This window comes from Mustela lutreola, chromosome 1 (assembly GCF_030435805.1).
Source record: "Mustela lutreola isolate mMusLut2 chromosome 1, mMusLut2.pri, whole genome shotgun sequence".
NCBI classification, from domain to species: Eukaryota; Metazoa; Chordata; class Mammalia; order Carnivora; family Mustelidae; genus Mustela; species Mustela lutreola.
The window spans coordinates 108,528,822-108,533,237 of NC_081290.1; the positions used below are offsets into that span (position 1 = coordinate 108,528,822).

Here is a 4,416-nt window from a genome sequence, read left to right on the forward strand (position 1 = left end):
ATTATGAGATCTGTGTTCGTGACTGGATTCTCGGCTGACTCCAAAACCAGGTTCAGAAGACTGCTCACGCTCTGGAGCCGCCACCTTAAGGACCTACCTACCGCTTGTACACCTGTGGCTGCTCCCGGGTCTCTCTGGGCAATGTCGTCCTGCCCCAGGCAGTCCTGAGTCGTGAGACACAATGAGCTTGTAGTGGACTCTCTACAGCGGTTCTGCATCCCTCGGCATGCCGCCAGCCAGAAGCACCGCCAGCCAGAAGTGCCATTCTGGTACGAGCCTGGTACGTCTGCGGACCACGCAAGGAACGCCCTCCTCGCCACCGAGCATGGCAAGGAGCACATTTCCTACTCTAGATGATCCTTGCTCCAGCTCTGGAGTGCCAGGAAAAGTAGCAAGTTACCTTCTTATCCCTTCAGACTCCCCATATGCCCTCTTACAGAGAGAATAAATTTGAATTGTGTCCTAGCTGTGTGCATGTTATCTGTGGATAGTCACCCTTTATTTATTGATTTGTTTATGTGACAAAGAGAGAGAGCACAAGCAGGGGGAGCGGCAGACACAGGGAGGAAACAGGGTCCCGGCTGATCAGGGTGCCAGATGTGGGGCTCCATCCCAGGACCCTGGGATCATGACCCTAACTGAAATCTTACACTTAACTGACTGAGCCACCCAGGCACCCCGATATTCACCCTTTAGAAATCACTTACCATTTTTTTATTTATCATAAATACAACAAACTGATATGGAATTCCCAGCATGTGCCAAGCACTGGGTTAGGTAGGCATTGAAAGTACACTGACAGACCAGCCTGCAAAGTAAGATTGTTAAAATGCTAGTGATAGATATACATATGAAATATATCATATATAAGAAATATATATTATATATAAAATATGTAATATATAAAATATACATATTATATTACTATATAAGAAATATATATTATATAAATATGTAAAATATAAAATCTGTGTATTATATATAGAAAATATGTATTTATCAAACTCAACTATATATATGTATGTATATAGACTCAAAAGATATTTAATGTGGAAAGTCAAAACCCACTTTTCAATGTGTTTGTCTTTCCAGGGTGACTTCAGTGGCCCTGCCAACACCATCTGCTCCAGTGCAGAAAGACTACTTAATAGCCAAAAGCAGCTGCCAGTTCAGGCTTCAATGTACTCTTTCAGTTCCCTCCAAGATGACCTGAGTTGACCACCCTTCTAGGTAAAAAGGATTCAATCTCCATTTGACAATAAACCCTCAACCTGGGGAAAAAGAGGTCACATCAGCCTGGATGACTTTAAGTCACAGGAGGGTAGGATTTTTACGTTATCCCACCTCAAAAAGGCAAGAGTGTCAGTCCCTCAGAGGGTGAGTAGGGTTTGGTCTGATTTGGGGTCTGACTGCTTCAGTACCACTGATGCAAGGAAAGATCATATTTCTGGAATATTGACATAATGGTTTTTCTTCCCCTGATATTTTGAGTTGCAGTAGAACATGGTGGCTAATCCCTAGGAAGGGGGTGCAGGCGGGGCGAAGGTGGGGGCAGGCTGGGGAAGAAAAGGGAGTGAAATACATTGGCCTTGAGACTTTTTCCATTCTTAAACCTGAAATACAAATTCGTTTTGTTATAGGGAAAAAAATTAAATCTCCTGCATTCCTGATATTGTGGGGTGAGAGTTTAAGGTGCTTCAGAAACTTTGGGCGGATTTAGTCTGCCAAGAAACCATCCCAGTGGTAACTGCTGTATAGTGGACAGCTTTGGCAAACTGCTTAATAAGGAAAGCAAGATCATGGTAAGGAATTTGGGAAATGCTGAAGTGCTTAAGTAAAGAGAAAAAACCATTCATTTTCTAACATGGGTACCCATTTCCTTTCAATATATTTTTTTCTGCTTTTTACAAAACATCACTGAAATGATGCTGTATATAAAATTTATCTTGCTGTCTTATCTGACAATTAACATTGCTTTAAAGAACATTTTTGTCATTAAAAATAATTACATGTCTTTTTAAACTAATTATGTTATGTCACAAAATTAACCCATGTTCATTGCAGAAAATTTAGAGAATAGAGAAATAATCCTAACTCGAGAAGATTGCTATTACCGTAGTTGTTAATGTAGTTATGATACTAATATAGAGCCACAGGCAAGTGTTCTCCCTAGAGATGCTTCATTTTCTTTATCTTTAAGATGGAGATAACAGTGCATGCATAATACGCCATCCCATGTATGTGCTATAATCTGCTAACACTGGGTGGTTGTCTGTTACAATCCAGCTGCCTTGGGCCAGGGAAGCCATGTTCACAGTAATAAAATATATTTCTCTGACTCTTTTCCAACTTTCTCTTGTTGGGAAAGACTCCTTCTCTTCAAAGTCTCTGAAGACTCCTCTTGTCTTTTCTAGGATCCCCAAGGGATTCATCTCTTCATTCAACCAACAAATATTGAGCATGTACAATGTACTGGGCAATGAGCAGAAGACATGATCGTGAGAAAAAAGACACAGCCGCTGTTCTCTGGGTGTTTCCAATCTAAAGGGGGACACCAGACCTTAATCAAATAATCACTCGGGAAATCAAATGCAAGCTACCTTAACTGCTAAGAAGAACCAGTAGAGAGCTTATGAGAACAATGGCAAAGGGACTTGACCTTGGCAGGGGCACAGGGGAGGTCTCTGAAGAAGTTCCTGATTGAGATGAGATCTGGAATGTGGAGAAGCTCCTGGGGTCTGGGTAAAGGGCTTCTGAAGAAAAAGGGCCATTTCCGGCAGAAGGAAGGGCACGGGCACGAGCCCTGCAGCAGGAGTGCACATGGCGTGTTTGGAGAAAGCGCCTGGGGTATGAATGAACCCATGCTGGGAAAAACATGTATGTTCTGCGGTGGCAGCATAGCAAGAATGTCCTTTAAAATGTGGGATTTATGGTTTCTCAGGTATGGAAGGGTCAACTGGTCAGGAGATGGTTATCATTGAAAAGGAAGAAGGGTGCTATGAGGGAGCACAAGGGTCAGTCAAGAAGGTAAGGGTGGGGGGAAAATGTGAGGCAGGGTTGTCGTTGTGGTTTCCGTGAGAAGGAATGTGCAAAGCAGGGAACGCCTTTTAGAACTGTCAAGTCTGAATAATTTCAGGGTGCTCTGAGGCAAAGGGGCTGCCTGGAGTTGTCTGGTATCTGGTTCTGGGGGTGACTGAGGCAGAGAAACAGTGGCTCTGAGTGTGAGAGCCCGTAGGGGAGGTGGGTGGTGATGTGGGCCCTGGGTTGGCTAGTTTGGGTATGAAACTCACACTCACAAGCATGTTGTTCGTTAGCTCTAGTAACTGGCTAGTCCTGGGAGGGGAGTCTCTCCAGAGTCAACAAGCCCTGAGATGTCAAAGGATCCAAAGTGCAGAGTAAAAGACATAATTAACCAGTACATTGGAAGAACATCAGGCAGAAGAGTGGCCAGAGTTAGCAAGAGGGACAGATGATGAGGAAGGACACCTTTCTCAGTGTTTCTGTAAGACTTCAGTGAAAACAGAGCTTTCCAGTTTTTGTAATCCTTTTCTCCTTTGGGCACAAACATACAGCTGGACTGGAAGTCTAATCTGGCTTGCAAGAACATCGGTGCTCAGAAGTGTCCCAGCAACTTACCTTCCAAATAGTCTTGATATAAATTACATTTCCTCCAATATGTCCTAGCCACATACTGGGCTAAGCCCAAGTGTTGGGTCTCTTCCTTGGGAATACATTTTTTCTTACATTCTTTGGCCAAATAGGCCCTAGGGCCGTGGTTCTCAACTAGGGACAATTTTGTGGGATATAGGACATTTGGCAACATCTGGAGACATTTTTTGTTGTCACAGCTTGGTGGAGAGTCCTACTGGCATTTAGTGTGTGAAAGTCAGGCACGTGGCCAAACACACTAAAATGCATGGGACAGTCCCCCCACCCCCAACAGAGCAGCATCTCTCCCAAAATGTCAGAAGTGCCGAGACCGAGAAATACTGACCTAGATATTTGTATCCTGGAAGTGAATCAGGCCAGAATTTAAGCCTTGGCCCTTTGCAACAGAATTTTTCATTAATGATCACGTGACACTGGATATATTATATTTATTATTTGTATAATTTTTCTTTTAGTCTCAAGAAGTATCTGATTTTCCTCCTCCCTGTTCCTTATGTGTGTTCCTGGAAGAGAAGTCCTAAAGAGCATATGTGGGAAGAGTTGCTTAATCTACTCTCTTAAAGCACCATTCCAAAGCTCTTTCAGTGATGGTCTCATATTTGTTTTATTTATTTTTTGAGTGTCCCTGTTGCTTTATGAGATTGAGTCCAGTCAACAAGTCTTTAATGATTGCCTGCCATATACTTAGCATGTGTCATTCTCTGGAAATCTATCACAGTGCCTAACCCAGCTGTACATGTAAGGACC

The 4,416-nt window shown here is 43.1% G+C and overlaps 1 long non-coding RNA gene across 1 annotated transcript; it reads left to right on the forward strand.

Annotated features, from left to right (window-relative positions):
• On the forward strand, window positions 1–2,934 carry LOC131819638 (uncharacterized). The gene is made up of 4 exons (XR_009349266.1): window positions 1–280; window positions 1,093–1,230; window positions 1,641–1,802; window positions 2,415–2,934. It is a non-coding gene; the product is annotated as an uncharacterized LOC131819638 (long non-coding RNA).
• The last annotated feature ends 1,482 nt before the right edge of the window (window positions 2,935–4,416 follow it).